This window comes from Nematolebias whitei, chromosome 23, assembly GCF_014905685.2.
Source record: "Nematolebias whitei isolate Nwh7 chromosome 23, NemWhi1, whole genome shotgun sequence".
In the NCBI taxonomy this organism is placed as follows: Eukaryota; Metazoa; Chordata; class Actinopteri; order Cyprinodontiformes; family Rivulidae; genus Nematolebias; species Nematolebias whitei.
The window spans coordinates 1,147,724-1,157,291 of NC_056520.1; the positions used below are offsets into that span (position 1 = coordinate 1,147,724).

The 9,568-nt window shown below is 42.1% G+C and overlaps 1 protein-coding gene across 1 annotated transcript in view; it reads right to left on the reverse strand.

Annotated features, from left to right (window-relative positions):
* The window catches only part of LOC119428995 (ly6/PLAUR domain-containing protein 6-like), a 45,735-nt gene that overhangs the window by 23,990 nt on the left and 12,177 nt on the right, over positions 1 to 9,568 (reverse strand). The gene's annotated exons all lie outside the window — the stretch shown is intronic.

Consider the following 9,568-nt stretch of genomic DNA (forward strand, 5'->3'; position numbering starts at 1 on the left):
ACAACTAGCATGATCAATATTAGCATTAACAGTAATACAACTAGCATGATCAATATTAGCATTAACAGTAATACAAGTAACAGTAGTTTCTAAGAGCTTGGAGCCGGGGAGGAGACGCCCTGCCTGGCCCGAGGGGGCTCCGAGGCTCCGGTAGAGAGGACCAGGGGGACTGATGGAGCTCATTCTAGCTCGCTCTGAATTTTGTCGTCAGTCACCAAACACAAAAAAACACCTGGACTTCAGCATTAGACCATGGTGTTGTCATTATTGTTTTCAAAATCTTAAAAAGTCCAGCCGCTCCTCCGAGTTTGAGTTATTGCAAATGGTGGCTTGTTTGTTTTGAAACTTTCTCAAACCACCAGTGACTCTGCACCCTGACCAGTGACTGATGGTGTTCTGACGTCACGTTTTGGTGCCAGCTTGGCACAGATGGAACCCCAGAGAAATGGGTCCTGAAAAGGGGGCCGGTTCCACGAATAATTGCTAGTGGATAAAGCCTTGGATTCGAGTCGAACCATACGGAAGAGCTGTTACGGGAAAGGGGTAAAAGTGAGCCATGGTTCTCAACTGGAAACGGATGGCATGCCCCACTGGGTTGGGGGATTGTATTCACCTCAGGTGAAGGAGTTTCTGGGTATCTTGTTCAAGGTAGGAAGGAGCCGGAGATGTATTAACGGATCAGGGCCTCGTGCTCTGTAATGAGTGTGTTGCTTCGGTCAGTCGTAGTTAACGGAGAGTTGAATGCAAAAGCAACGCTCTCAATTTACTGATCCGTCTGCGTTCCAACCTACATTTTTGGTGATGAGGTTTGGATCATGACCGAAAGAACGAGATCTTGGAAACAAGCAGTCTAATTGAGCTTCCTTACTGGGGTGGCCAAGCTCAGCCTTAAATATAGGATGAGGAGCTCTGTCATCCAGGAGGAGCGTAGAGCACAACTGCTGTTCCCTTGCATCAAAAGGAGTCATTTGAGGTACAGTAGGTCAGACATGTCCTACTAGCAAGAGGCCCTGGATCCGACCCAGAAGTCACTGTAGAGATATTACATCCTCTGTAGTCTGGGAACACCTCAGGATCCTCAAGGAGGAGCTAGAGAGTGTCGATGGGTAAAGGGATGTCTGGGTGTCTCTCCTGGACATGTTGCCTTTGCGACCTAATCACTGATGAGCGGTAGTAGATGCAGAGAAAGAATATGTGGAAGTTTTTTGAATCCTAAAGTGCCAATAACTTTATATATCGTATAGCGTATATCTTAAATCTTAAATCTTTTATCTTACCGTTTGGCATTCATTCAGCGTATATCTTAGTTTATATCTTAGATCAGTATTTACTGTTTCTTTTGACACTTTATATTTTTGCTATTGTTGGATGTAACTGGGACCCCGTGTACACAGTTTCGTTCTACCTCATGTACCACATGTGATGTGAATGACAATAAAGAACCTTGAACCTTGATATTTTTACTTATAAACCAATATTGCCGTTTCACAACAAAGTCATAGTGTACTGTACAAAAACATTAACCTACATTCTAAAATGTGATAGACAAAGCTTTTCCTTAGTTTACACATTTCCCAGGAGAAATTGATAAGTCGGTCTGTTTCGAGGCCAACCAGGGAGTCAGATTCAGATAAAACCACAATTGCTGATTTATTCAGGCAGACTATTTTTCCTTGTGAGCCTTTGAGTCTGTACTGATACTTCCAAGATCCAAATTGTCCAGATTAGGGTGCATTCTACTGGTCCGTCCTTACGAGCTTCTTCAAGGTCCTTTTCATGCTGACGAGTCCCAAAGCCGCAGGTGGCCTGTGGTTCAAATCACTTCCATTCTACGGTTTAGCTCTTAAATCAGCTGATTTTGAGTCCTCCCAGCATGAACCAAAACATAGGCAGCAGCTGACAAGGTCCAAATTAGCTGCGGCCATCTTCTTTGTATGTTGATAAACCAGGATCCAGACTATTCCAAACAGGAAACCATAAACCCATAAATCCAATTATATGCAATTTCAGCATCCTCGATCCACAGCAGAGGTCGACACATCCCCCCCAGAGATATATCCAGCTGCATGCGTGTCGTCCGAGCAGATGAGGGTTCTCCAGGACCTGTCACTTTGTTTAAAAGATTTTGTCATTTGCATCAAAAGTCCAGTTGGTCAGATCCAAAACGGTAGTTTTTATTTCGGAAGATGTGTAAAAATTGGAGCTGCTCCGAAACACAGACAGAGAACAAAAAAGCAGGAGGAGGACAGGGAGCGGGAAGGAATGCGTGCGCCTCGTTACAGAGCCAGTGAGGGGGAAATAACATAAAATTCAGGTGTTAAAAATCCTCACTTGGTCTCAGTCTCCCATCCTTTGTAGCCCATTGGCAACGGTCAAAAGGAAAATTATATTTTTACTGGCATATCTAAGTAGTTTAATAGTGTAAAGGTGTATAAATTAGTTTACATTTACACACAGAGTATTGCCATATTTACACTGAATGTGTTTACGTAAAGTATCGCAGACAGCTGATGGCCTAGCGACTTCGTGAAGGGGTGTCCGACGTTGCAAAGTCTTTGCTACTTTGAACTAAAAACCTGCGTTTAACGTTGGAATTGTGTCGACTCATTGCTCTTGCAAATTCAAGAGCTGGCCGTTTATACCAGCTGTGGAAAAAAACCACCAACATGATGCGGGAATGGCACGAGAAGTGTCGTTATTCATAGCAAAACGCATGAAGATTCATATTGTCTAATAAGTTTATGACTGCAGCCGGCAACAAGTTCCAAAAATTAGGATGTCGAAACGAGTCAAACCCACCCCACGGCAAGACGGACACTTTGGTGTTGATTTGCTGAGAAACGTCTTTTGTGAGGCCAAGAACATCTGGCACTTACCTGGGTTAGGTTTAAGGAACCTGATGTGACATTTGTCCATCTGTTCTCGTATCACTGATTATTATATCTTATGTAGTAACACGAATGTGAACCTGCGTAATTTCAGGTGTTAAACAATAACATCATATAATCTGGGTGTACAAGCTGAGTCCCCGTAGGTTTGTGTCGTCAGTAATCGAGAACAGTTTTTAATCAAACTGTCATGGATTATTACTTCATCCCCCTCCGAGCAACAGGGTATGGCGTCTCAGTCGGCTTGGTTTGAACCACTTCCTGTCGTTAATTTAGCCAGACAACTTCAACAGGGCCATTTTCCCCATTCAGTCCGTCGAGTTTCTGTTTGTCCGGCTCTCAAGGCCAGTCGCGTGGGCACGGTGCAGCCCTTCAGCTCTTTCACCAGCAATTTGTCCCTCAGCACCTGCTGTGAGAGATGGATGGAGATGGAGGGTAATTTGGTTATCTCCTGGCTCTTTGCAACACTCAGCTTACTCTCTATCACTGTTCAGGTTTTTTTTTTTACTTTCAGCTTTTACCAACAAAGTTCAGTAGGTCTTTGACAATTTGAGAGTACACAGCGTATGAAGACCATCTATATACTGTACCATCTCCTGTCAAAGGTGAAACGGCAATTCATTTTATTTTCTTTTGCCCATTTGTGTGTTAATGTTTCATTTGTTCACCAGTTTAGCAAAGTACATCATGGACCACTAAATAGATTTGAACAAAACTCAAAGAGTAATCTTTGGATGTACGTTTACAGCTGATCCCATTGAGCCTCAGGGACTCGGTTACAAGAGAGACCTGTTGTAACAAAGAGTGACGACACGACGAGAGCAGGCAGTCATAAAGGATGTGTACGCATTCCCAAGAACAAATGAAAGGAAGAGGTATTAAAAAAACTAAACAAAAAACATCTGGATTATAAGACGGTGTAGAAAACTAAAAACAGGAACATCTGCAGGATCTGAACAGATGTTTGAAGCCACTTAGAGAGGTCAAAGGTCGAGAGCTTCAAGTCTTTTTACAAGATATTCCAGGAAACAGGAGCGGAGCAGGAGAAGGTCCTTTTGTCTAGTTCAGTCCTCACTGAGGGAACACTGCAGGTAATGATGTCCTGAGAGCGCACGCTGTAGCTGCACTCACACAGAGACATGTAGGAGGAGATGTATGAAGGCAGCAGACCAGGAAGTGATTTAAAGATGAAAATGTACCAGTGGGAGAGTCTGTGTGAAGTTAATGGTGACCAGTTAACCAGTGAATACTGGGTGCAGTGGTGGGTACGATAATCACAGCCAGTTATGAATCTTAGTGCACCATGATAGACAGCATCCAACATCTGCAGCATCCAACATCTGCAGCATCCAACATCTGCAGGGTTCTTGTAGGAGCGTTCATGTAAATAATGTCACCGTGATCAATGGAGGGAAGGAAAGTCACAGATACAATGCGTTTTCTAGCATTCAGGGTTAGACAGGATCTGTTTCTGAAAAAGAAACCCAGTTTAACTTTCAGTTTCTTTACCAAGTTTTCCACATGGAGCTTAAAAGAGAGATGTGAGTCGACCAAGATACCCAAATATTTATAGGAATCAACAAACTCAATGGGGACACCATTTGAGGATAAAATCGGAGGAAGAACTGCTGGGACCAACTTCCTGTTTGAAAAAAGCATCCCTTTGGTTTTTTCGGCATTTAGGACAAGTTAGATTAGATGGATGAATTAGATGGATGAATTAGATGGATGGATGATTGATAGATGATCATTCGATTGATCGATGGATGATCGATCCCAGTGGGGAAATTTGAGACATCGAGTCTGTAGACCTTGCAAGTAAAATGCCAGGTATAAATCTTCAGCTGCCTTAAGTTGTGGTTCTTTTGAGTAAAAGAACGTCAGAGAACGAGAGAATTTCTCCAACACTTGTACAAACGTTAATTTATTACTGCGGAAGAAAAACACCTGGGTCGGGTTTGAAAACATCTAATTGGTGACATTCAGTCTATCATAAAAGAATCTGATCTAGGACACATCCGGGCATAAAAATTGGGTTTGGACCACTTTTGCTTAGTGTGAGCGTAGCCTTAGTCAGATTTAGATTTACAGATATATTGAGCTAAAGTCTTATCAAAGCTCCAAAGTTCACGGTTGAAACCCGTGCCTTCGTGTAAAAAGTTGTTTTTCTCTGCAGAAAGAAGCCGAGAACTTGTTTACTGATTTTTTTATTAAAAGCTTTGTGTGAAAAAAGCTAAAGAGTCGAATCACACCGAGTGTCCACCATTTTGAGAACTGAAAAACAGGAACGAGAGACGGCCCATGTCACGTCAAGGGGCCTCCCTCCCATTTTTCTTAAAGAGACACGCTGCTCGCTCCCTCACTGTCCATCCTTCGGTTCTAACAGTCTTATACTGCCACCCGGTGGTTAAAAAAAGGTACTACACACAAAACGTATTGAGTAACATTTCTTCTTAAATTTGACAAAAATTAATAATTATTGTCAACTTTCAAACAATATTATCGTTTATCGCAATAATTTCTGAGACGATTAATCGCCCAGTAACGTGTGTTATCGTGACAGGCCTAACCACGACATGTAGGCATGGTGGGGAGTTGAACCTGTGACTTTCTTGTCCCGAGTCGGCCTCCCTACCTCTACACCATCTCGGCCCTGAAGTGGTAGTAGCTGAGAGTCATCCACGATGCACTCTCTGAGCACTCATACAGTTTGTGGCATCTTGTAATGTGAAGAGTGTGCGTTGTTTTCTGGGTGTGACCAAAACGTCCCGTCCTTTTGCTGCGTCTGGAACTTTGTGTGAAAAGGCATCGGGTGCTGAGCATTCCTTCACCTTTGCTTCATCCAAAACGGCTAAAAGGCACTTCCTGTTGGACTCCCGTTCACACTGCGTTTGTTCGGAGCGTGCTCGTGTGTCTGTACTCGAGAGTCAATGCTCCAACCTTATCAAGTCACTGCAAACATAGCGGGGGTCCTGATGGTGGCAAACCAAGGGGGCCGCGTGGCGACGTCGAGGCACGGCCTCTGCAGGACTTCGCTGTTAATGTCTTCCTCCACCGGGGACACCTCGGCACAAATTGAGCCGTCTCCCCGCGGCCTCGGTCGGCTCGTTAGCGACGGTGGCCAGCGGCGGGGCCGGGAGCCCGGAGACTCGAGTGACATTTGAGGAAGCCGACGCGAGCTGGCCTTTTGAAGAAACGAGCCGCACAGAGGCAGGATCGCTAATTAGCCCTCTGCGTCCTCGACTCTCACAACTTACTGTCTTGTTAGATTTCGCACCTCGAGTTTGACAAATATTGTGAAAGGATGTGATTTAAATATAACCAGGGGAGAGAGATCGCGTAGCTGTTTTGTTTTTTATTTTTTTAAGAAGTTCTGCTCAGACTGTGACATTTGCAGTCGGCCATAAATAATCGTGCTCTTTTCTTAAAGCAGCTCTCGGTCTGTAAATCCTGCCTTCATAGTAAACTTGTTCAGGACAAGTTAAAGAATATAAACTAGAGAAACGGCATTTCTTGTGCAAATGTAGTGTGAGTGCTTACTGCTGAAGAACCTGCTGAAAAACAGCTGATATTAGCTAAAGCATGCTGAAATGTAGCTGAAATGGAAGAACAAGCCGAAGTTATCAGAAGAAATCAGAGAGAACACATATTAGGAATTAGGTTTAAATAAGCAGAAACAAGCACAAAAATATAGGGGGGGGGGGGGGGGGAAAAATTTAAAAAAAAAAAAAAAAAAAAAAGAAAAAAAAGTAAAAAAAAAGAAAAAAAAAAAAGAAGAGGGGGGGGGGGGGGGGGGGGGGGGGCTAAATTTAGCACAAAAATAACTGAAAAGGCAGAAAGAAGCTTAAACTACCAGAAGGAAGTGGAAGGAGCTGAAATGAGCTTAAAATAATGTCAAATTAGATGAAAAAGCTAAATTTAGCACAAAATCAGCTAAAAGGTAGCTGAAATAGCAGATAAAGCTGAAACTAGCTGAAGAAGTTGACAGGAGCAGAACAAGCTGAAATTAGCAGAAATAAGTTAATTAGGCTGAAAGTAGCAGCGATTACCACAACAAATGAATGTATTTGTAAACAGCTGAAATTAACTAAAATGCTTTAAAAGTAGCTGAAAATGTAAAACAATTGTAAATTAGCAGAAGAAAGCAGAAAGAAAATGTTTGCTGAAAGTAGAAATGAGCACTAAACAGTGGAAAGTATTTGAAAAGCGTCTAAAAAGGCAGAAAGAAGCTGAAATTATCAGAAGGACGTGAAGAGAGTCCATTTTTGCTGAATTAGGCTGAAAAAAGTTTAAATGAGTGCAAAAAATGTGGAATTAGCTAAAAAAAAAAGCTTAAATTAGCATAAAACAGCTATATAGTAGCTGAAATAGTAGAAAAGCTGAAGCTTGCAGAAAGGAGCTGAAAGGAATTTAAGAAGCTGAAATGATCAGTTAGAAGAAACAGAAAATGTAGAAAGAGTCTGAAAGGAGCAACCCACAGCTGAAAAAACAGCTGAAAGTAGCTGAAGAAACAGTTTATATTTGCAGCAGGAAGCTGAAAGAAGCCGAAGCAGAACAAAACATGAAAGGAGCCGTAAAAGGTTGTAAACAGAGCTAAAGATTTGAAGGAGGTAAAATGAGCTCAATTCGTTTTCTATGAGGAAAACAATGTCAGAAAAGGCTAAAATATTTCAAAAAGCTAAAGTTGCACCAAAAGTCAAAGCAGGATTGTCCTGAACGAGCCGAACGTTTTGATTCACGATTTGTTGAAACGGCTGAAAACTGCAGAACGAGAACTGCACCGAAGAACGCACGTAAGAAAAATGGATGACAACAGAGTGAATGCTTCATGAACAGTCACACAATAATATTTACGGTCAAATAAAGAAGAACTCGAACAGCGGAGTCGGGTCGTCTTCGAGGTGTGGATGGTTCTGGCGCTGGCGTTCTGCCATGGCGAGACAACCAAACCCTCCGTTCCCCCGCGCTCGGCTGCAGACCTCAGACGCAGCGATCGCTCACTTTGCTTCTCGTTGATTGCACGTGATGCAGGCGAGCAGTTGGCAGCAACAACAGCACGGCGGCACAATTTTTCCTCCACGAAAACGGTATGGGCCGACTGAGCCGAGGGTCGGGGGCAGCCGTTCGTCTTGTCTGCAGCTCGCTGGATGTGATCAAATCTCCTGGTTCAGGTTCCTCGAAGAGGAGATATGGACAAGTAATATCTTACTGGTTATAGGTATCTCTGGAGGAATACCGTAATTTCCAGACTATTGAACGCACCTGAATATAAGCCGCGCCCTGTAAATAAAAGCAGTACATATATGTGCCACACTTGTGTGTAAGCCCGGGGTATCCAGGTTCCTACATGAGATGTTTATTTACAGAAAGATTAATTAAATACGTACTGTTGTGCCCCAGTGAAATGAAATGACCACTGTGACCTGTTCTGTAATTTCATTGGTCAGATTAAATAAATATATTTATACAGGTTCATTGAGTCACGAAGACCCATCCCCCAAGAGAGACGTGTATTGGGTAGCTATGTGAGCGCCCGGGTGTGACGAGGCTAAACGTTTTGGCAGCATGAAGCTAGTTAGCCTGTCAATAAATAAATAAATAAAAATCCATAAATTAGCCTCAGCATTGTCTAAGCAGTGACGTTCAAAGCCTTTGAAAAAGTAGCGGCTTATAGTCCAGAAATTACAGTAATTTAGCATCTGTGCTAACTGTTGGCCAGCAGCCTGTCGTTAATTGAGTTTTTGACATGCTATAAATAATAAGACATACAATTAGAATAAACAGTGTTTCATTATGTGAGAAAGCCAAAGTTATTAACAGATAATCACAAGGCATTAGGCGTAATACCGTTTTATAGTTTCCTCGCAGCTGTTTGAATTGTACTCGCATCTAAAGTCTCCTTTAAATTCCCTCCCCGAGTCCGAGCGTAACCAAGTGTTGCGTCATCACAAGTGTTGCGTCATCACCGTGAAAGCAGAAACTATTATAAAAACCTTTACATTTGCTTCGCGTTTGTATCCGAGGCAGTAGATCTTTTTATGTTGTTCCCGCAGGAAGTGCTACAGTCAGCTGCTGCCGTTGCTGTTTGACTTTTGTTTCTTTTGCAGTCAAACAATTGACTAGTTAAAGGCAGAAACGCACTTGTTCGTGCTTTTTGACTTTTTTCTACCCGTGACGTAAATTTAATCAGTTTTGAATATCCATTTAATAAAAAGAAAACGCCAGATTATAGTAAAGAAAGGGAAAAATACTTTTAATTTATTTTTTATTTTATTAAAAACACTGTGAACTATGCAGATCTGTTATTTTTTAATTGTGGAAATCTTAAGTGTCCTGCTTTGAAGAAATAAAGCATAAAGCTAAAAGTGAGTATGTGTTACTGCTTATATTAGTTATAGGATTAAGATATTTGCGAAAGAAATGACAGGGAAACCGCTAAAACTAGCCAATTTTAGTTGTTGGTATTACAACCTATAAAATTTAGTTTTATGTTTGTTTTAGTCAAAGCTTGAAAGAGTCCCTGCAGAGGCACCAAAGAGCTGAATGTGGCTCTAGAGCCGTAGGTTGCAGACCCCTGGTTTACAGTAATACAACTAGCATTAGCAATATTAGCATTAACATTGCTAAAACGAGCATTAGCAGTATTAGCATTAACAGTAATTGAACTAACATTAGCAGTA